The sequence below is a fragment of the Miniopterus schreibersii genome, assembly GCF_964146895.1.
Source record: "Miniopterus schreibersii genome assembly, chromosome: X".
NCBI lineage: Eukaryota > Metazoa > Chordata > Mammalia > Chiroptera > Miniopteridae > Miniopterus > Miniopterus schreibersii.
Genome location: NC_138104.1, coordinates 21,839,583 through 21,864,632, shown reverse-complemented (window position 1 = coordinate 21,864,632; position 25,050 = coordinate 21,839,583). Strand labels below are relative to the sequence as shown.

General features: G+C 36.8%; 1 protein-coding gene across 2 annotated transcripts in view; it reads right to left on the bottom strand.

Moving 5' to 3' along the window:
• DCX (doublecortin) overlaps positions 1-25,050 on the bottom strand; it is a 332,588-nt gene that overhangs the window by 291,250 nt on the left and 16,288 nt on the right. The window contains exon 2 of one of the 2 annotated variants that reach the window (XM_081125022.1): positions 5,040-5,083. The exons of the other annotated variant lie outside the window; for it this stretch is intronic. The gene's annotated coding sequence lies outside the window, so the exon portion shown is untranslated. The remainder of the gene's footprint in view (positions 1-5,039; positions 5,084-25,050) is intronic. 2 annotated transcript variants of the gene reach the window in all.

Genomic DNA, 25,050 nt, shown 5'->3' with positions numbered 1-25,050 from the left:
TTTTTGTATATATTTTTGTGTTCTCCTGTGTATATACTGAGGAGTAGAATGGCTGGCTCATATGGTAACTCTATGTTTAACTTTTTGAAGAGTTGCCATACTTTTTCCACAAAGGCTTCACCATATTACATTCCCATCACCAGTAATTTCTCCACATCCTCAACACTTTTCAATTGAGGCATAATTGATATATAACATTATATTAGTTTCAGATGTACAACATGATTCAATACTTGTATATAGTGTGAAATGATCATCAAAATAAGTCTTCTTAACATCCATTAACATAGATAGTTACAAATTTTTTTCTTGTGCTAACTTCTATGATCTATTCTCTTAGCAACTTTCAAATATGCAATACAGAATCATTAACAATAGTTACTATGCTGTACATTACATCTCCATGACTTATTTATTTTATAAATGGAAGTTTGTACGTTTTGACCCCCTTCACCCATTTCACCCGCCACCATCAACCACCAGTCTGTTCTCTGTATCTATGAGTTCAGATTGTTTGTTTGTTTTCAGATTCCACATATAAGAGATCATATGGTATTTGTCTTTCTCTGTCTGCCTGATTTTACTTAGCATAATGTCCTCAAAGTCCATCCATGTTGTTGCAAATGACAGGATTCCCTTCTTTTTTATGGCTGAATAATATTCCATTTTCTTTATCCATTCATCTATCAATGAACATTTAGGTTTTTTCCATATCTTACTATTGTAAATAATTCTGCAAAAAAACATAGGGGTGCATATAACTTTCTGAGTGTTTTCATTTTCTTTGGATATATACCCAGAAGTGGAATTGCTGAATCATATGGTAGTTCTATTTTTAATTTTTTTTTTAATCCTCACCTAAGGATATTTTTTCCATTGCTTTTCAGAGAGAGTGGAAGGAAATGAGAGAGAGAGAGAGAAACATCAATGTGAGAGAGAGACATGAATCGTTTGCCTCCTGCACGAGCCCCGACCAGGTCCCGGGATCAAACCTGCAACCAACGTACATGCCCTTGGCTGGAATTGAACCCAGCACCCTTCAGTCCACAGGCAGACACTTTAACCACTGAACCAAGCTGGCTAGGGCTATTTTTGATTTTTTGAGGAACCTCCATTCTGTTTTCCACAGTGGTTACAACAATTTACATTCTCATTTTGGTTTTGATTTGTATTTACCTGATGACTAACGATGGTGAGCATCTTATGGTTATTGTTTATTTGCATGTCTTCTCTGGAAAAATGTTTATTCATTTCTATTTTTAATTTGTTAACTTTTTCTTTCTATTATTGAGTTGTAAGAGTTATTTATATATTCTAGATTATAAGTCCCTTATCATATATGTGATTTGAAATTGTTCTCTCTCATTCTATGAATTTTCTTTTTTAAAAATTTATATATATATATATATATATATCTTTATTAATTTCAGAGAGAGGAAGGGGGAGAGAGAGAGAGAGAGAGAGAGAGAGAGAAACATCAATGACAATAGAGTCATTGATAGGCTGCCTCCTGCACACCCCCGACTGGGGATCAGGCCCGCAACCTGGGCATGTGCCCTATACGGAATTGAACCCCAATCGCCTGGATCCTAGGTCAATGCTCAACCACTGAGCCATGCCCGGCCGGGCTCTTTTTACTTTCTTGATCATATCATTTGTAGTACAAACGTTTGTAATGTTGATGTAGTCTAATTTATCTATTTTTTTCTTTTGTCGTTCGTACTTTTTGTCATCATATCTAAGAAACCGTTGCCTAACCAAAGGTAAGAGCATAATTTTTTAACAATAGGTCGAATATAAACAAGTACTCAAAACAATGGTAACTTCACAACTACCTGTTCTTGTTGGCTGCCTCACTATCATTAAATCATTTTTACTTAGCACTTTTATCCTTTTCAAAGCATTTTTTACCTGGAAACTCAACATAGCATTTAATCCAACAAAATACACATGGCTAATAATATGTGTCAGGTGCTCTGTTTGGTCCCTAGGATGCAAGGATAATTAAAACAGTATCCCTAAGAAAGATATTGAATACTTACCTATAATATATTGTACATGTGCATGGGTATCATAAAAGAGGTAATATACATGGTGCTATTAGAGCACTGATAAAGTAATTCTACTTGAGGTAGGGAGGGGAGTCAGGGAAGATTTCCAATATTTATGGAACATTTATTCTGTGACAGATTTTGTGCTAGATTTCAGGAATGCAGTAGTAAAAAATTGGATATAGTTGCAGTTTCAGGGAGCTAACAGTATAGAGCAGATGTGGTGGCTGGTAAACTAAGAATGATTTTTACACTTTTAAAAGCTTGTAGCATGAATAAAGGAGAATGTACAACAACAAAAAACAGATACGGTCCACAAAGCCCAAAATATTTACTATTTGGTCCTTTGCAGGTAAAGTTTCTTGTTCCTTGGTCTAGATCAGTAGTTCTCAAGTTTGGCTACATATTGGAATCAGTTGAGAGGCCTTAAAAATTACAGATGCATGGGTCCCTAGCATCAATATGACCAGAGCTCAGGAATTTCTAAAAGCCCACAGTTGATTTTAATGTGCATGCAGTGTTGAGAAACATTGTTCTATGGCAATACTGTCAAATAGAGCTCTTTGCAATAATCAAGATGTTCTATATCTATACTGTCCAACATAGTAGCCACTAGTTATATGTAGCTATTGAGCACTTGAAATTTGACTACTGTGCCCAGCCAGGCATGGCTCAGTGGTTGAGCATCGACTTAGGATGTAGGCGATCGGGGTTCGATTCCTGGTCAAGGCACATGCCCGGGTTGTGGGCTCAATCAATGACTCTCTCATCATTGATGTTTCTATCTCTCTCTCTCCCTCTCTTTTCCTCTTTCTGAAATCAATAAAGATATATATATATATATATAAAAGAAATTTGGCTACTGTGACTGAAGAACTGAATTTTAAATTTTATTTAATATTAATCAGTTTAAGCCCGGCCGGGCATGGCTCAGCGGTTAAGCGTTGACCTAGGATCCAGGCGATCAAGGTTCGATTCCCGGTCAGGGCACATGCCCGGGTTGTGGGCTCGATCAATGACTCTCTCATCATTGATGTTTCTAGCTCTCTCTCTCCCCCTCTCCTTTCCTCTCTCTGAAATCAATAAAGATATATAAAAAAATTAATCAGTTTAAATAGACACATATAACTAGTGACTACTGTATTATACATGGCAGCTCCAGAGGGAAGGCTGGTATGAAACAAAAAATCAAATAATAAGAGCATTAGCTGACATATACTAAGACGTTGTATGTACTAGGTACTGTTTTAAGTTCTTTACATGTAAAAACTTATTTAATCCTCACAACCCTATGAGCTACGTACTATTATCATCTCCATTTTTCAAGTGAAGAAACTGAGCAATAGCAAGGTTTAACAAAGAGGTTAAATAACTTGCCCAAGGTCACACAGTTTCTAGGGGCAGAGCTAAGACTAGAACTCAAGTCATTTGGCTCCAAAACCCATGCTCTTAATAATTTCACAAGGCTGCCAATTAGTTAAAATAATAACAAGTACACAAAGCCTAACTGTCACAGCTGAAGGGTAATATGACTAAACACTTCAACTATAATTATAAGCACAGGATTCAAAGGATTAGGTAGTTGATATATGAGAAATAAAGAATGTGATAGTTTTAGCACACTTGAGTTTAAAGATTGTGAATCATTCCCATTATAGTTGGAAAAACAAAACTAAAATAAACCATAGTGCAAAATATATGTTAAGACCATCGTAAAAATAAGAGTGATTTAGAGATCTTCAAACCCAGCAACGATTATATAAAAAGCAGGAAGGAGCCGTTGGGAATTGCAGCATAATTAATGAGGAGCTATGTGCTGAGCAGTTTATATAACTGTGCCTCTGGGGGCCAGTTCTTATACAATGGTTTAACCTGGGTACAAATTTTGCTGCTGCCTTTTGCTCAGAATAAATGGAAGTAGTGGTTAATTGCCACACCTAAATGATAAATTACTGGTACACTCCATGTAGCAGCAAGCTATGTTTCTTTCCCTGAATTATCATAGATAGGCTTTACTTTACAAAAACAACATCTATAGAAGAGCTAATAAAAAATCTCAAAGATAAGCACACAAGCAAGAAACACCAATTAATACCTGAAACTTACCAAAATCAATAAACAAAAAACTAATATCAAAAGAGAGTAAATACAGCAAATGAAAAAAGACTTTAAAATGAGTTTAAGTAATGTTCTCAGAAGGATAAGAGAAGTTATCAAACCCATAAACAAGGAGAATGCTGATATAAAACAAAAGCAATCATGGGTTCTAGAAACTACATAAATAAAAGGTTAACAAAATAAAGTATGCAATGGATATGTGTAGTAGCATTATGGGACAACAGGAAAGAAAAAAGCGTGTGTTATAAAATCAAACCAAAAAATTCTCACAGTGCAAAAGAAAAAAACAAATAGAAAATCTGAGAAAGCAATAATAGATATGGATGTTAGATCCAGAAGTTCAACAGCCATGTGACAAAATTCTAAGATGAAAGAACATAAAGAAGAGAGAGAAGAAAGTTATCAAATCAATAATAAAAGATAATTTCCCATAAAGGATAAAAATATTACTCTTCAGAGACCATTAAGTGCTAAATAAGATAAACAGAAGACTTATATATAAGTGCATTGTGGTGAAATTACTAAACACCAAGTTTTAAAGAAAGAATGAAGAAATTCCAAAAGCTTCCATAAAAAAGATATGAAATAAAAGAAACAGCAAAAAACAACAAAACCAGTAAAGTTTGTAGTTAAGTCTAAATAATTGTAGATGTAAAATTTCAAAACATTTTAAAATAATTACTTGGAACTAAAATTCCAGGCAATATTAATTTGGAGACAACAGAAAAGAAGTTGTAAAGTTGTTAAGGTTACTGTTTAATACAAGGGAAAATATGGGTTCTGATGAAATCTAGATTTTAATTTTTAAAATATACATATATAAATGTGTTTTAAGGATACCAACCAGATGCTTAGAAAGAGCATACTCACCTTAGAAACTATAAGAAGAGTAAAATAACAAATCATCAATCCAGCTGAAAGGAAAAAAAGAAAGTAAGAAAAATGACAAATAGAAAACATGAAATAAGATAGCGGTACTAAGGACAAATGTACTAGTACCTATAATAAATATTTTTTATTATTAAATTTTTTGGGGTGACATTGGTTAATAGGGTCATATAGGTTTCAAGTGTACATTTCTATGATACAGGATCTGTATATTGCACTGTGTGCCCACCACCCAAACTCAAATCTTCTTCCATCACCATATATTTGGCCATCTTTATCCTTTACTATTATTCCCCATCCCTTTCCCTCTGGTAACCACCATAGTGTTGTCCGTGTGTGTCCATGAGTTTAAGTTTTATATCCCTTGGTTATAAAGAATATTTTATGAATTTGACCCCAAAAGCAAGAGAAGTAAAGGCAAAAATAAGTGAATGGGACTACATTAAGCTTTTTAGCTTCTGTACAGCAAAAGAAAGCAACAACAAAATGTAAAGGCAACCAAATGGGAGATGATACTTACAAACAAAAGCTCTGACAAGGGGTTACTATCCAAAATATGTCAAGAACTCATACAACTCAACACCAAACAAACAATCCAAATAAAAAATGGGCAGAGGACCTGAACAGACACCTCTCCCATGAAGACATACAAACAGCCATCAGATATATGAAAAGATGTTCAAATTCACTAGCTATTAGGGAATTGCATTTCAAAACCACAATGAGATACCACCTCACACCTGTTAGAATGGCTACTATCAACAAGACAGGTAATAACAAGTGTTGGAGAGGTTGTGGAGAAAAAGGAACCCTCATTCACTACTGGTGGGAATGTAGACTGGCACAGACACTATGGAAAACAGTCTGGCAATTCCTCAAAAAACTAAGAATAGAATTACCATATGACCCAGCAATCCCTCTTCTGGGTATCTACCTGAAAAACATAAAAAACACTTGTTCACAAAGATACATGCACCCTATGTTCATTGCAGCATTATTCAGGGTGGCCAAGACATGGAGACAACCAAACTGTCCTGCAATAGAGGACTGGATAAAGAAGATGTGGTACACATGCACAATGGAATACTACTCAGCCATAAGAAAAGATGAAATACTGCCATTTGTGACAACATGGATGGGCCTTGAGAATATTATGCTATGTGAAATAAGTCAATCAGACACAGCTACAAATAATAAGTAGGATAAATTACTCTAGTAAGAGAAGACTGAGAATTGAAAGATGTCAAAATTTTAATTATGAAATAATTTGAATATTACAAAAGCTTCCAAAAATAGTTAAATAATTCTGGTATAGTATTCATACAGATTTCCCAAATGTTATCATTTAACCACTGTGGACAAAAAGGGGCCACATGCTAAACCTGACAAGCTCAGGGATGGCCTGCATGGTGACGTTGCAAACTCAGAAACCTAAAGTAACCACAGAAGATGGTCTGAAATTAAAACTTTTTAACTAAAAGCAGTCTATGGTGGGTAGTCACACCCTAAGGCAGTATTTTTTCTTCACAAAGGTTAATTTTCACCTTAACCAAGCCTGTTGGTTGCCTTTTGCATCTGATATAACATACCTGATTAACACATGCTTTTGGCAAAACAAAGTAATTTCCCCTTTTTCTGGGCCCTCAATGCACCAGGGCTGAGACCAGGAATCCTTTCACTGTTATTGGTATCTTGTTAACTGTTGACTGTTAACTATCCTGCACCTACCTATGTAAAAGAAGTATGTGCCTATTATTTTACTTTTTATCCAATCCCAGAGGTAGTGTATCCCCGCCCCCCTGCTTTGCTTTCTCCCACCTCCCTAATCTATCACCAGAGAGTTTCATGTAACACACTTACATCTCCTCCTTTGATTGTAATCTATAAAGCAAGGTGTAAAACTGCCATTCTCTGGAGCATTATTTCAATCCATTAAGAATTTGGCTCCCTGGCATATGTCAACAGTTTGGTTCAAATAAACTCACATAAAAATACTTCACTGTTTCTTACGTTAACATCACTTTCATTTTCTGTCTCTAACTTTCCCCTGAAATGTTTCAGAGTAAGTTGCAGACAGGAATGTTCCTTCACAATCTTACAAAGGACCACCTTATTGGAACAAATGGTGAAATTTGAATAAGGTCTACATATGAGATATTAATGTTGTATCCATGTTAATTTCCTGATTTTGATAATTATACTGTGTACAATTAATATGTAAGAGCCTCCTGCCTGCAACTTATCTTCCCCATTTTTTTTTTTTTTTGTATGAACTTCTTTACTTTCTGGCATCACAAGATGTTCCAGAATCATCTAGTACTTTCTCTGACCTAGCACTGAAATCAGTCATTTCTACAAGGAGCCCTTGTTCCTTTATCAGAGAATGATATTTAGAAACCAAAATGTGGGCACTGGGTGTGCTCATTGGTACTACAATATATTTGCTTCTACAATCTCTCAGTGGAAAAAACTATGATATATATGCATGTATACACACACAAACACACATTTATATTTATATACCTGTCAATCTATCTTTCCAAAATCATGAATTCACATGGATACCTATAATTCCAATTCAACACTATAGAGTTTGTCCTAGCTTTCTCCTTTTCCTAATTTGTAGTTCTTTCTCCAACAGTGAGAATGTTGGCTCTCAGTATTGATAATATAATTACTTATTTGTTAAATTCCACAATACATATAAATTAGTTGCAGGATTGCTAACCCATACCATTGTGAAAATCAAACCTACCAACAAGAGTACAATATTTGTTTCTAATTCTTATCTTTATTCTTAATTTTTATTATAGCAACCTCATGGCATCATGGGGAAGCTCCCTCCCAAGGTTAGGTTTAGATGCCGAAATTCATGACTATAGTGTTTTGATATGAAAAAACAAATCTGTATTACTCAAAAAGTGAGGAAGTCAAGGGGCAGGAAGGGTGGCTCTCTGTGAAAAAGTCCAGAACTGACAAAGAATAAATAGTAGTACACAGGTATTTTATAAAGAGAAAGTCCCACTGACACAAGATTTTAAAAAGGATCTTGTCCAATGCAAGATTTTAAAGAGGGAGCCAGAGGATACATGACCTTGTGGGCTGTGGGGGGAAGAGAGGGGCCAGCCTTATCAGAATGCCGCCATAGGTGACAGACATAGGCAGGAAATGAAGGCCAGAGTTTGCTGGTGCTAAATCAAATATCACTGGGAGTCCAAGTTTCTTTCCTGTCATCTTCATAAGGTATATAGTCAAAATACTATATTTCAGTTACTTATGTTAAGTCTTGGACTCCCCCTCTTCTACAAACACACAAACACTTTAATGTGTTTCACATGAAATAAGGTTTGGTTCACTTGTTTCTGTTTGTATTCCATTTTTCTTGCCTTGCCGGTCCTTGTTGATTTTATTTTTAAGTATATAAAACATTAACATGGTTCTAAAAGTCAGAACTAGACAAAAATGTATAATCAGAGAAGTATCACTCTTGCATATTTCTTCTACTCTTTTTCCATATTCCCTCCTTTCTACCTTGTTCCCAACTAAATCCTGTAGGTAACCAACCTCATTAATTTCTAGTTTATCTTTTCATTTTTGTTGTTGCACAGATGAGCTGATACATCTATATACATTATTTCTCCATTTTTCTTATGTGAAAGGTAGCATACTATTTTGTAATTTTTTTTCACTTAACAAAATATTCTGGAAATTACTCCATGTCAGTTCACAATGGTCTTCCTCATTCTTTTCTGTATCTGCATAGTACTCCATTGTGTGATGTACTATACTTTATTTAAGCACTCTCATGCATGAGGATTTAGGTTGTATTTTGAAATTATAATGCTGTAATGAATAACCTTGTTTATATATATTTTGTATTGTTGTAAGTCTATTTTCAGGGTGAATTCCTAGGGATAGGATAGTTTTGTTAAAAGACAAATGCATAAGTAGTTTTGTTAGGTATTCCCAAATATCCTTCCAAAAGGATTTTAGTACTTTGCATTTCTACCAGAAGTGTACGAGAGAGACTGTGACCCCACAGCCTTGCTAAGAGAATGTATTGGCATACTTTTCATTTTCAGCATCAGCATGGAAATTTTAGTCCATCTCTACACTTATGGTTTGTTAAAGGAGATCCACTGAAATTGAATAAAAAATTGAAAATAAAGAAATGGAAAAAGCTATACTAGGCAAATGTAAAGAAAATAAAGCTTATGTATCAATGTTAATTTCATATAAAACAGAATTAAAGGTGAATAAATTTACTGGGACAAAGAGGGATACATTATGGTGGTTTTATGTGTGACAGGATAGTAAGAAACTAGGAAAATTCCTGGGCAAGTGGAATAGAGAAACCAACACAAGAAAATTAAACAAGGCCAGTTTGGGCAGGTTGCAGCCAGCTTGTTAATTGCAAGAGCTTATCTTCCCCAAGCAAGGACACTTAAGAATGAACAGTTAATCCCTCTCCTCCCTAATCAGAGAATACATAGCTTAAATCACCCTGGAACTGCTAAGGGACGGGGAGGGAAGGGGGAAGGAAAAAAGGGGAATTTTATCTCGCTTGCCGAACAAAGAGGTCTGTAGTCTTGGGACTTGTCAAGATAAAATCGCCAGATGTTCTCATAAATTCTGGGCAAACCACAACAAAGTAAAAGGGGGACTTTGAAATCTAGTCTGCGCCCAAGATATCCAGCAGACAAACTTTGAAACCTATAGACAGAAAAGTATAAAACCTTAAACCTCCACCAGATGGGGCGCTCAAACTAGTTGGGTGCCCACTTGTGCTTTATACCAAATGTATTTTTAATAAGTTTGCTTGCTTTGCTTCCTTAATAAACTCGCTTGCTTTGCTACAATGCTGCTCTCTGTCACTCATTTGAAATCTTTCTTATGAGACTGATAAGAGCCATGGAGGGGACAGCCCTCTCCCTCTGACTCAGGGGGCTGCCTAATAATGTCTTTTCTGGTGCCAATAACATATCCACCAAGAACATAAAATAGTAATGAACCTTTAGGCACCTAACAAGAGAGCTTTGACATGTATAAGCAAAATCCAAAAAAAAATATAAGGAGAAATTTACAAAATCACTATCATAGTAGAAGACTTTGGCACACTTCTCTTAACGATCAAAAAAGATCAAGTAGGAAAAACAAGATGGTGGCGTAGGTAACAGCTGCACCCGCTGCCTCTCACAAACACATCAAAATTACAACTAAAATACAGAACCACCATCACTCAGAGCCTCCTGAGATCTTGCTGAACAGAAGCCCTACAACCAGGGAGCTGAAGAAGCATCGAGACTGGTAGGAGGGGCGCAGACGCTGGCAGATCGGGAGCTGAATCGCACAGACCCGGCTGCGGGCCCACACCTGGCGCTGAGGTTGAAACCCGGAAGGGAATCTCAGCGGAGTTTTCCCGGAGGAGGGAGGGGGTCCCAGCCCCACAGCAGGCCCCCAGCCCAGGGCTCCAGGCCCGGAAGAGACGTCCCCACAACTCCGGGCTGTGAAACCAGCAGGGACTGTCCCTGAGGGTCGCGGAGGCTGCGGGAGCCCCAGCAGCTCCTCTTAAAGGGCCCGCGCACGGACTCACTCGGACGCTCCCTCTGAGCCCAGCGCCGGGCAGCAGCTGGAAAGGACCTGGGACACTCGGGAGGAACTAACCTGCCTGAAGTCCGGGCAAGAGGTGGAGGGCGGCTTCCTCCCAGGCAGAAGAGCTGGCAGAGGCCATTGCTCCTTTGGCCGGTCCTCCCTCACACAGCCAGCAGGCAGGCGCCAAATTTGAATCGCCTGCACCTGACTCACACCGTTGGCCCCGCCCCGTGATTCCCCGAGGCCCTGACCCTCCCCACCTGCAGCTCATCCAGGCCATTTCCAGGGGCTTTTCTATGCAAGTGGCCTCTCAAGCCTCATGCTTAGGACTTTCCTAAAATCTCTCAAACAAGCAGCAGTGGGCCCCATACAGCTTGATAAGTGGCCCCAGGCCTGGCACTAGCAGCAGCCTGCATTGGCTCATAGCTTGGCCTCTCCTAGACACCTCCAAGCCCAGCACAAGTAGCAGTCAACTACGGTTTGCTGTGTAGCTCATGCTGGGTGGCCCTGGGCAAGGCACTGGCACAGGCTGACTTTGCACCTCCCCGGAGGTCCCAGAGACAGTGCACCTCGTGGTAAGACTCGACCATGCTGGATTACAACCCTACCACATCCACGAGTGACACACTCAAGGGGCACACTTGGTGAACACCAAAGCTCCACTGAAGTAATTCCTGCTCCATAGGAGTGTCTCCAGCACAGCAGCTCTTTGGCTGTAGTTGCAGCTGGTCCTCACAGCTGATTGGCCTGGGGGTCAGTTCCTCCCAGGGACGCCAACAGCAACCAAGGCTCAACTATAAGAGGACAGTGCACACAGCCCACACAGGGGAGCACCTAGAAGGCCCAGCTCAGGTGACTGGGGAGGCTGAGCCACTGGACCCCACAGGACACCTACTACACAAAGCCACTCTACAAATTCCAGAAGACATAGCAGCTCTACCTAATACATAGAAACAAACACCTGGAAGCAGCCAAAATGTGGAGGCAAAGAAACATGTCACAAAGGAAAGAACAGAAGAAATTTCTAAGAAAGGAACTACATGAAATAGATCCAAGCAAGCTAAGAGATACAGAGTTCAGAATTTTGGTTATAAGGATGTTTAAGCAGACTATTAGAGAAATAACTGAGAAAATTGATAACATAATAAAGTACCAATTTGAAATGAAGGCTACAGGAAATGAAATGAAGAATAATTTACAGGGAATCAACAGTAGAGTAGAGGACTCTGAGAATCAAATCAGCAATTTGGAACATGAGGAAACAAAAAACACCCAACCAGAAGAGCAAAAAACAAAAAAGAATCCAGAAATATGAACATAGTATAAGGAGCCTCTGGGACAACTTCAAGAGGCCCAACATTCGTGTTATTGGGGTGCCAGAAGAGGCAGAAAGAGAGGAAGAAATTGAAAACCTATTTGAAAAAATAATGACAGAAAACTTCCCCTACCTGGGGAAAGAAATCGACTTACAAGTCCAGGAAGCACAGAGGGTCCCAAACAAGAGGAACCCAAAGAGGCCCACAGCAAGACACATCATCATTAAAATGCCAAAGGTTAAAGACAAAGAGAGAATCTTAAAAGCAGCAAGAGAAAAGCAATTAGTTACCTACAAGGGAGCACCCATATGACTGTCATCTGATTTCTCAACAGAAACCTTGCAGGCCAGAAGGGAGTGGCGAGAAATATTCAAAGTGATGAAAAACATGGAACTACAACCAAGATTGCTCTACCCAGCAAAGCTATCATTTAGAATTGAAGGTCAGATAAAGAGCTTCACAGATAAGAAAAAGCAAAAGGAGTTCATCACCACCAGGCCGGCACTACAGGAAATGTTGAAGGGTCTTCTTTATGAAGAAGCTAATGAACAAAAGAATCTGATGAACTAAATAGACCCAGAGACATTGACACATGCAACAGATGATCATATTTCAGAGGAAAGAGGAAAGGAGGGTGGAGGGTGGGAAGAGATTAACCAAAGAAGTTATATGCATATATGCATAACCCATGGACGCAGTCAATAACGGGGTGAAGGCCTGAGGAGGAGGTGGGAGCGAAGTGGAGGGAGTCAGTTGCGGAGGAAAATGGTATACCTGTAATACTCTCAACAATAAAGATAATTTTTTTTTAAAAAATCAAGTAGAAAAATGTGAGGTGTATTAATTAGGGTTACCTAGAATGCAGACTTTGAAATAAAGACTGGGTATGGGTATTTTATTTGGGAAGTGGTCCCAAGTATCACCTCTAAAGAAATAAGATGCAAATGCTGTAAGCTACTGGAGCTCAATCCTGCTAGGAACTCCCTGAGCAACTGTATACAACAGGCCTCATATCGTCTCTCCACAGAACACAGAAGCCAGAGCATTTATCCGCTGACTTTTATCCTCCTTTGGTTGAAGTTCTTCTCCATCTCTGAGGCATTAACTCGTCACACTTTTAGGTTGCAATCTTCTGTACCTTCCAAGACAACAAGAGCAGAGAAATGTCATGACTCATGCTCGGTTCTGGATATTGGCAATGATACATTGAACTTCTACCAGGCTGAGCTGAACTATGTGCAGGTGCAACCTAAAAGTGTGATCAGTTAATGCCTCGGGGATAAATGCTCCAGCTTCTTTCATAGTAGGGTTACTGAAGCTTTAAATGATACAAATAATTTCATGTGGTGTGTGGTAGGTTTGTTGTTGGTAAGGTAGGATGAAGCTGTATCCAATAAACCTTGTATACCAGACTTAAAAAGTAAATTTTATCATTTTGTATGTGAGGTTTAAATAGGGAACGGCACAGTCAGATTGTGTTTTCAGTATGTAACTCTTGTAAAGTGCAGGATGGTTTGGAGGAGGGAAAGGATGGGGCCCGGCTGACCAGTCTATTGCAAAAGTCCAGAAGACTGAGATTAATAGGATTTGACCTAAGACAATGAGAATGGAATAAAGAAGAAAAATTTCCAAGAAAATTAGGAGCATAAAAGACCAGAAGGAGAGTTGGGAGAAGAGATGGTGGAGATAATCAGTTAAATTTGGAACATTTGGAGTTTGTCCTTACAGCATCCTAATGAGGTAGATAGATGTAACCACGCAGAAACTTCATTTCTTTAATACAACATTTTCTCCTTTCTTTCCTTTTGATTCAAACTGTCTTCATCCAAAACCCTGACTCACCTGCTTCATTCTCCCTTGCACGTCCACTCCTTTTATCACTAAGCCCTCAGGACAATGAGATTCTGATCGGCATCAATAATTTTAGGAACAAAGCCTCAGGTCTATTTATCCCAGAGACAGAGTTTCGGTCAAACTAGAGATAACATCTAGGCTTCATTGTTTCAGGAGCAGACCCAGAAACGTGGTGAAACTAGAGGAAGTGTTGCCATGGGTAACATCAGGGCTAGAAGAGACCATGACCCTGACCAAGACCCTAACTTCCTTAGTCATCATGATTAATGATTTTTCCCCTATATAACCCATCCCCTAGAAGCCACCCAGAAGCCACATGGGCCACTTTCTCAAGTAATAAGTCCTTACTTCCTTTGCTGCAAGCTCCTGCTTGTGTCTTTTTGGGCTTTGATGCAGGCAAGTAAACAAGACCCCTTTAGTCTGGTAACAGAGAGACAAAATGATGTGACAGATTAAGAAAACTGTGGTCCCTATATGAGGTTGTGACTTGCCAAAAATTGCAGAGCTATTTAGTTGCAGACTAAGAACTAGAACCCAGGTTTCCTAACAGGTTTCTTTCTAGTCCTGAGTTCTCTCATTCTAGCAATATGTCAAAACAAGCAATTGACACTTTTCTATTTCGAAAGACTATTTTACCCATTGGAACACATGACCGCCTCATTAAAAACTGTGTTTTAAAAAAGCTGAATGTAAAAAAGCGTATATCCTGTTACAGTATAAATTTTTTAAAGGTGCTGAAAATTTTCATACAAAATGAGGATTATCAGCTACATTGAAATGGAAGATATTAATTGTGACTGTAACAAGATGTGGATGAAAAAGGGTTTCTATGGAAAGTAACCTCACAGGGTGATCTGATCATAAATTCCTAGCTGGGCAGGCCACGGTGGGTAGTCATGCTGCAGGCATATAACTTCTTTAGTAAAAGGTTTATCTTTGCCTTAAGCAATTCCTGTTCATTGTTTCTGTGCACCTAGGTTAACACAGCTTTGAAATACCTCTTTTCAGACCCTTTCTGCTAAAGCAAGAACCATCCTTTTGGACTATCCTTCTTAAGACTATCCTCAAGAAAGCAAATAATCTTAACCACCTTGTAATCCAATTCCAGACTTGCTTTCTCCCGCTTTCCCTTAATCTTCTTTAGGTCCCCTCCTTTATTTCAAATGCATAAAAGAAACTGTAACACTGTTATTCTCTGGAGCATTTCAGATCCATCAGTTTGGCTCAAATAAACTCTTATAAAAATTCTCTACAGGTACGGACATTTCTTACACTGACAAACACCATCCTAACAAATAAGAATATATACATCTGAGCATTCTCCTAAGGAAAAAAAAATTATTCCATGGACACCACTATCATTGCAAACCTTTTACTCTTTTTTTGAAGTCCTTTCTAAGCCAGTTTATGAGTCATAGAAGAAAAATTATAAAGAAAATTTGTGGTCGTATCTCATACACAACAGATGGGAAATTTTAATCAGTATGCTGCTACTACTTATGGTTATAAAAGCTACAGACATGGGAACTGATTCAATGAAAATTATTAAAGTGCACAATTAATTTTGAGTGAATTAGCAAACACCTAGTCTGAATAAATGATAAGTTGTGTTAAAAGAATTTGGCATAGAACCTAGCTAAGTAATGTGCTTAAGTGAAACTTCATGGTATAATGGTAGGTGGAAAGGGCAACTGAGCTATAAAAACCCTGCAGACTGACCTTATGCGAGATGAAAAAAATCCTAAAAGTGACCTTTAAAGAAAGTAGGCTTGGAATTATACTTCTATTTTTTGGAACTTGCACAGATAGCTTCACGTAAGAGATCAGAGTACTGCAAATGGAGTGTTAGATTGTGATCTTAATGTTCTCATTGTGATGTCATTTGCATTACCACCCACAGGTTTCAAAGCATTTCTGAGCTATCAAGGAATTACTCTGAGTCTTCTTTGGCCATAATAAAAATGTTTTGGAACAAGATAAAAGTGATAGTTATGCAACGCTGTGAATGTACTAAATGTCACTGATTGTATATTTTAAAATGGTTAATTTTATGTTATGTGAATTTTATCTGAATTTTTTTTTTTTTAAAAAAAAGAGCTACCACTTCTTGAACATTCATGTTTCGGACACTTTGCTTAGCTTTAACACAGCATCTCACCCTCCCAACAACCCTTAAAGATAAACATTATTATATCCATTTTCAGGATTGTGGATCTGAGGTTCAGTGAGGTTAAGACAGTTTAGAAGAGTTGGGGTTCAAACTAAGTCTATCTGATTTCAATTCCCAGATTTGAACATTAATAGAAGCCCATAAAGGGAGTGGTTAGTCACTTAGATGTAAATCCTTAAAGCAATTTAACTAAATATGAAAAGAGGAATACATCTGCTGAAAGTTTCCTTCTTCACCTAGTGTCATGGAAAAGAGAACTAATGTGAGGACTCCTCATGAGGATAATTTAGTTACTGTAACTGGATCATTAAGTAGAAACATATTCATAAGAAACAATGTAAGAGCCCATTTGTTGAACTAGATCAGCAATTTTCAGCCTTTTTTGTGTCATGGCACACATAAATAAATTATTAAACTTCTGCAGCACACCAAAAAATATATTTTTTGCTGATCTGACAAAAAAAAATAGATATAATTCTGATTCATTCACACTGGACAGCTATTGTGTTGGCTGTTGTCATTTCTTTATTTGATAATCTAAGGGAAAAGAGGTCAGTGCTCCTGACTCAATAGTCAAGTATTGCATGTTTTAAAAATTCTTGGGGCACACTACATGATTAGGTCAGAAAGGGAGTGGTAGGAAGGCTGACTTTAAGCTGACTGACTGAGTTGTTAGTCCAGGTTTCTTTACATTTTCCCTTGCCTGGCCATCAGATGGCTCCTAGAGATTGGGGTAGGGTGGAGCTTGTGCATCTGGGCCAAGTGACAGAAGCTACTGAAACTAAAATGGAATTGATCTTTATACCCAGAAGCTACCTCTAGGAACCTCTTATCTCTAAGTGGCCAGTTTCTAAATTTCTCTTTGGGCAGAGAATCCATACATTCAGTCCCCAACACTTGAGTTCTTTCCTGCTTTGTTCTCCATGCCCCTTGAGTATTTACAATGTCTGGTGTAACAGGACTGTATCATGCGCTTCCTATAGGTTTGCCATCTGACATATATACTCTAATCTATAAGTATCTGATAAAGCTGTGAATTCAAGGAATTATTATTTCTCCATGTTTTGATTCTGAATGTAATATTTTCTTAAATAAACAGTACAGACATAAAGACTCGGTTGTATTCCTAAATCTCCGGAAAGGCAACACAGTACACGAGGCTTTAGAGACAGATCTGGATTCAGAATCAGCCTTTACCAGCTGTGTGACTGTGATCAAGTTACCTATCCTCTCTAAGTCTCATTTCTTTGTCTATAAAGTGAAGATGCTATCTACCTTAGGGTTATTATTTTTATTTTATTTATTTATTTATTTTTGATTGCTTGACTTTCTTTTTTTAAAAAATTTAGAGATAAGCAACAGACACACTCCTGCTGGCCTTGAAGATGGCCACCATGCCCGGCCGGGCATGGCTCAGAGGTTGAGCATCGACCTAGGATCCAGGCGATCGGGGTTCGATTCCCGGTCAGGGCACATGCCCGGGTTGCGGGCTAGGAAACCGATCAATGACTCTCTCATCATTGATGTTTCTGCCTCTCTCTCTCCCCCTCCTTTCCTCTCTCTGAAATCAACAAAATATGTTAAAAAAATAAATAAATCCCAAAGAATTTTTTAAAGTGCTAGTGGGTTCGGTCTGGGCAATGATATTATTTGACTATAGCACAGGATTTCTGTGCATGTCATGAGCCAGGTTTTGCAATCCTGATTATCTGTTTAGTGACAAGTCCTTTGCTACTTTCTTGCTCAATACATTTTAAAACTGCCTACTCCTGTTTTTAATTTTCAAATCATGTATACATGAAGTAAAGTCACTTCTGTGAAGTAAACACGGCATTAAATCCTCTAAGGCAGGCTTTTAAGAAATCAGAATATTTGGTCCCCTAACTAAGACTCTGTAAACTTACTTCCTATCACCAGGATAATGGGAAGAAAATGTTAATTCTCCTTCACAATTCATTATTTAAAATGTGCTTCCGTAATCAGTCTCTAAGAAAAATCTTTTCTAATTCTGTAATTCCATCTACCAGTTTGGTGTGGGGAATCTGGCTATTTAAATACAAGCATGGTATTTTTTTTTTTTCCCAGTTGAAAGCTGAATTTCCAAAATAAATAAATGCAGCCCTTTGAAAGTTGAACCTATTATCCCAAGCTGATGTATGCTCACAGAGGAAAAGAGCAAAGCACTTGGAGCTAATAGAATTGGCTGAACACTGGGATTTTTAAAAGGCCCTGGCCCATTTCCTGGCTGACCTCTCCCACAGCATAATGTAGCAGTAAATTGAAGTGGCCTCTGTGTAATATAGAGTCATACATCCTAGACATATACTAGTCATAATTATAATGTTTTACATAGTATTTATTAAGATTTTTGTTCAGCTTAAAATGTGTAGGACACACACTCACAAATAAAATTAAATGTTAGATTTTTTCAAAATTGATTGTAGAAGGTAATTATGTTCCCTAGCAACAATAACATTGCCTAATTTATGAACACTAACATTACCTAGCAGAATCAGACAAAGCACCTTTGAGAAAATTTAAGCTCACAGAAATGCCCTATTGTTGAACACTAACTTATCAGAATTAAGAAAGCAAAAGATTTATCCAATTATCCTTTTATCCTAGGTAGTTGTTATATGGGACTTTTTGCTTTGTTTTCTTTCTTCATTAATACCTCACAACCTAAAGATGGGAACTTAATTATCTCTTAGATTTTATCAATTTTCAAAGAAGTCTAGCCATGTTTTGAAAACAGTCACTTATTCAGTCATCAAAAGAAATTATTAGGATGCATATATCTTTATTATTATAAGGGGAAAGTACCTGGTAAAGTCTTGAATAATATTCACACAACTGGTTTGGTGTCCTATGGATAGAGATGGTTATGTGTATAGATATCAAATCATGGCCATGTCTCCTGAATGCAGTAGTGTTAGGAACTCAGTTCACAAAAGTAATTATGCCACGATTTCTGCCCTGGAGAAGTTTACAGTCTAGCAGGAAAGACAGATATATAACAATTAATTACCATATAAAACATACAGTGAGGAAAAATACAAAGTGCTGTGGGAAAACAAAGAGTGATAATGAAAGTAGAAGAAGGGGGTCACAGAAGGTGGCTTCTGGGAGGGTCAAAGAATTACCAAGCAGAGAAGAGGGGAGGGGCATTAACATCGGAGGGAAAAACTTTAGTAAAATGATGTACACTGACTTTGACATTACAAAAAATGTACATTTTCTTTCATTGGCAATACCAAAAGCATACATTTTCTTTGTCCCCTTGAAATGAAGTAATGGATTTGGTTCCCCCCTTTATCAGGTCCATAATCAAGGTGCTTTTGTGTCTTGAATATAGTATTAAATAGGTATGTATTCCAAACCAGAACTAGCCATAGCTACTTTAGTATTTCAAAAAGATGTTAATATTAATATAGCAAGTGTTGATTTTTAAAAAACATTTTATTCCCAAGATAACAACTATATTACAAATTTCCCCAGAATTTCAAAAGGGCATCAAGTGAGATTTTTAAAAAATGACATTATTTTCTGGGTGTCTTATCTAGATATATTTGGTTGAGATATTTTTGGTTTTTAGGACAGCCCTTCTAAAGCATTAACATGCTTAAATTTCATAACTGGGATGCTTGTTACAATTCCCTAGGCTCCTGCTTAGTGAATCAGAATACAGGGTAGGGCAAAAGGAGGTTTATAGTTGTGAGTGTGGGAAAGTTTGTTCTTGTATTTTATTTATTAATTATTATATTATTTTCCATATGAACAACTGTAAACCTACTTTTACCCTACCCTATATAGAGAGATCAGAGGTGGGACACAGGGATTTGCACTTTCTACAAATCCCTCAGGTGATTCTTAGATATTATAGCTTTAGAAATTTAGCTTAAAGGCGCAGGTAAAATAGATTTATTTCCGAGAGCCAGATGTTGTCCAGCAGACCTTTAGATGTTATCTACCAGATTTTTAAGGGTTTTCTTATTTGATTAAGAGCTATGTTTTCCACTCTCTTTAGGCTATTTTACAATTCTGTATGTTGTAAAAACTGATCATAATGCAAACTATTTTTATCCATACATATGCAAATAATTTTGTTCTGGTCGGGGATGCAATTAATTGAAGAAGAAATGATTCCACATATTACATTTTATTTCCCTGTGAGTACTGATCAGTTTTGCATCTCTTAGGAAAATCATTTGATTACCTATATATAAGCCTGTTCTTTGGATTCTCTTTTGAACCAGTATTAACATCTTACTTGTTCAATCAGTAATGAGTTCAATAAAACCTACAATGTGTGTCTATGTTATATTTGTATAAATCACAATTTTACCTTTGTGAAATTATCCTTTAACACTGATTATCTTTTGGGGAGTCACGAATCAACCATAAAAAGAAAAGAAAAAGAAATGAGGTTTGGTTAAAAATCTAGGTGAGCAATAAGCCAGAACTAAAAGGGGAAGGAAAAGGAACAGATTTGAGATTTGGTATAGGACCATGAAAAGTGAAGCAGTCCGTATTAGTCAGGGTTCTCCAGGCAAACAGAGAGAGAGAGCGATTTATTTGGCTCACATGACTGTGGGGCCTGGAAAGTCTGAAATTTGCAGGGTAAAGAGAGGTGTCTTGAGTTTGAATCTTTGCCCTAACACTTCCATTCCATTTACTTATCAATGTGAAATCCCTGCCTTATTCCTTTTAGGCTCTTGCTCCCCTGTTAGATAACCCTATCCGCATACCACATGCTCAACTTTTTACCACCTGTAAATAATACTTATATGCATTTCCAGTAAGAACTTCAGTGCATGATAGTAAATAATAAAAATTAAAATATATTACATGTATCTAAAAATCTAAAAATAATCAAGAGAGTAAATTTAATTCTATTTTCTTGAATATAAGCCTTGTAATAAGGTGGGGTTAGTATGAAACAGAATTATGAAGTCAACTACAAGGAACTTTTCCAGGGTCGAAATGCCAGGGTTTTACATATATATACAAGCACCTCAGTTTATGTATCCAGATTGAATGGGTAGAGGAGATAATGATGGGTCTTGTAACTCCAGGAAGACTCATAAACTAAAAAGAAAGAAGCTACAAAGGGCCAGGCACCTGAAATATGGTCGGGACACAGGATGTCGAGTAATTCTTCTAGACAGCAGTTTCTTTCCTTACAGGTAAAAAGTTGATGCCTGACATGCATACACTTAAAATGATTATTTCTCTGCAAAGTGAAATCAGCACAGTTCTCTGTTCAAAGCATTAATTACATAATATTTCCTTTATATGAAATTGTTTTTAATAGTGACTGCTCTAGTAAATATTAGCCAAAGTAAATGTCATCATCATCATTTCAATTCTACAGATTAGGAGATGAGGAGCTACGTTAAGTAACATGGACAAGGTCATACAGTTCATGAGTGGTAAAGCTGGAATTTTAATTCAAGTCTGACTCCAAAGCCCATTGTTTTAAATGTGACACTGCCTATCAGATTTCTGCAATAAGCAATAAATTGGAGATAACTTTCCTTCTAATTCCCAGATATTATGATGAAATTTTGATTTAAAGAAGCATTCAGGTCTGTATCAGTGGTAATTTTCATAGCTAATAAACATGTAGGGGCAAGAACAATTTTGTCTTATCGCCTGTGAATAATACCCAGTACAGCAAAATGTATAAATAGAATTAATAACTGTCTGTGATGATATGTCAAACATTGACTTGAAGAGATATCTGATAATTACTATTTTGAAATTTCTAATCATCATTTATGTAATAATCTATAGATTTTATTAATGCTTATTGTATATAGAATGTGACTCTGTATTTACAATACAAATTGTATTTTACTTATTCAAAGTATATATCATAAAATAAATGTGTCACCCTGGCTCATGTGTCTCAGTTGGTTTGGCATCATCGTCCCATGCACCAAAAGGATGCAGGTTCGAATTCCTAGTCAGGGCAAGTGCCCAGGTGGCAGGTATGATCTCCTGTAGGGGACGTGCAGGAGGCAGCTAATCGATGTTTCGCTCTCACATCGATGTTTCTCTTTCTCTCCTTCTCCCTTCCTCTCTAAAAAAATCAATAAAAAATCTCTAAAAAATAAAAATAAATGTGACAATGTGACATATTTTCATTCTAATGAGGAATTCATACTCCATGTCAAAGTGAATGAGATGAATGGATTACAGCATGAAGATCAATTCATTTCAGCCAACTAACTTTTAAAAATCACCACACATATAATTAAGCAATTGCGATCAGTATAAATGAAATTGCTTTACTAATATCTGGTTAAATCATAACATGTAACTCTAGCCAATAGTCTTGGGGCTTAGATTATATCATCATTCAAATTATATACTGAGCAATAAATCCATTTAATACAGACAGCAAACGAACAGAGATTAAGAGCGAATTATTGTTTTTTATTTCATTAAATTTATTGGAGTGACATTGGTTAATAAGATTATATAGGATTCAAGTGTACATTTCTGATACAGGATCTGTATATTGCATTGTGTGCCCACCACCCAAAGTCAAATTATTTTCTGTCACCATATATTTGGTCCCCTTTGTCTTTTACTACACCACCCCCCTTCCTGCTGGTAACCACCATACTGTTGTCTGTGTCTGAGTTTCAGTTTATATCCAATGAAATAGAACAGTACATTATTCTTTATGAAACAGAGAAAGCTCATTTAACTTTACCCAAGAGCAGAGAACAGATTTAAACATACTCCAAATTTAATGAAGCAAAATCAAGATTATATAAAGTCAAATGAGTTATTATATACCCAATGCTTTTACTTGCTCCCAAAGTAGTTATCTTTCCCTTAATTTCCATCATTTTAAAGTACTGGATAGTGCATGCTTCCTATGGCAAAGGTATTGAGAAATGCGTAATAATTGGTGTTTTTCAATCTATAAGACTGCTGTTGGGAATTACTTCTTTACAGATGAAGATTTTTTTTCATTGAGGGATTTATTCCATAATTAGAAAAATGATAGTCTAAACCCCAGTGGAATGACAGTACTTTAATTAGTATTCATTTATGTTAGACACGCCCAGGGAGAAGACTAGAAGCTGCTTTTTATTGAAGTTAAATTATTAACTGTGAAATCAACTAAATCACATTCTCATTTAAATATCTGAAATGATTGGCCTATTTAATTATTTATTTTAAAAGTGCTAGTCATCTGACATTTACTAAACAATCTTTAGGACAAATTTTTTTAAACCATTCAGATGAAAATATAGGCTCAGGTAAAGCTGAAGAGGCAGTGGAATATTTTAAGTATATTTAAAATTACTTTTTTAAGAAAATCATATATCTTACAAATATCTCAAAATTAAATAGTATGTTTCATATCTTGAGGGTTTCTTAGCAGAAAGATTTAGCCTAATGTCAGATGAGCCAGGGCCCAGGCTTGTTAATGGCAATAAGACTATACTTGAACTTCTCATTTATAAGATAAAAATAACAGCATATGCTGTGTGGCCATCTGCTGACTCTGCGTGATAGGATAAAACCATATTTAAAATTAATTCTGATAATATTTACTGAGTAAAATTTGCATAGTGACCTGAAATTTTTAGGGCAGTCAAGGTAACATTCAGTATACTTTTCTAATTAAATCATTTAGATGCCCTGAAAACTCAAAATTTCACCATTCAAACTATATCTTCTAAACTAGGTATTACACATCAAAAGTAACAGAAAATCCCTTTGTCACAATATGTTTATCACAAACATATGATTTTCAACAATTTTGCCATTGTCAATACTGTGTAAACTTTTATTGACCAAGTGTGTTAATTTCTAGTAAAAATGAGTGCTATTAAAATGCAAGTTATTTACCCTGGGTCAGGGACATTCCAAATAGTTAAGTAAGCAGAAAATACTCTTCATATAACTTAGATGAAGAAACTATGGTAGATTATAGATAAGTGACTGAGTTCTTGGAAATAAATTCAGCAGGATATATAATATTTTACTTTTACATAATTTTACATAGGACTTTATTCACTTCTAAGCCACCCATCCCCGCAGTCCTCCCTGAGCAATCCCAAACTCCAGTCTTCCTTGAACTTTCACATTCACCTTTTAGTTTTATTCTGTTTGTTTCAACAAGAATTTATTGAATATCCACTATTTGCAAGTCACTATGCTAAGTACAAATACAAAGATGAGATGTTCTCAATAAGCTTAAATCTAGTTAAGAAAAAATCATGCCATATTATTATAATATAAGAGGGATATAAATAAATATGTAAACACAAAAGAAGGAGAGAGTATTTCTACCACGGCAGAATCAGAGCAGTATTAAAAAAATTATCCAAAACTTAGAAATACTGCAAAGGAGTAGGGTCATACATTTTCACTGTCATAAGAAAGTGAAAGCCACCCAAAGAATGTCTGGGGCAACTATCAGAAAATAGTTTCTGTAAAGGTTCAGGTAGTAAATATTTTTGGTTTTGTGGGCCATATGGTGTCACGAATACTCAACTCTGCCTTTGTAGCATGAAAGCAGCCATAAACCATATGCAAACAATTGAGAGTGGCTAGATTTCGCCCACAGGCTATAATTTGCCAACCCTTGGTCTAGAGGATCTAAGATAACTCATTCAACTTACTGTTTACTATTTATTTATGGTTCCACATTTAGTGAAGCCGCATGTTAACTTGAAAATTTTTGTCTTGTCTAAATGCAAATAAATCCTGTCTGAAGACAGATAATTCCAGTTTTATAGCCCTGTTGAATGTTACCCAGTTTATATAAAATTCAGCAATTTTATCTTCCTATCAATACCCTGTTTTTTCTTTTTCTTTATTTTTTCTTAAATATGTTTTTTATTGATTTTAGAGAGACAGGAAAGGAGAGGGAGAGAGAAAAACATCGAAGATCGGCTGCCTCTGGCACACCCCCTGCTGTGGATTGAGCCTGCAACCTGCAACAGGGGCATGTGCCCTGACCGAGAATCTAACCAGCGACCTTTCCATGCATGGGTCGACGCTCAACCAACTGAGTCACACTAGCCAAGGC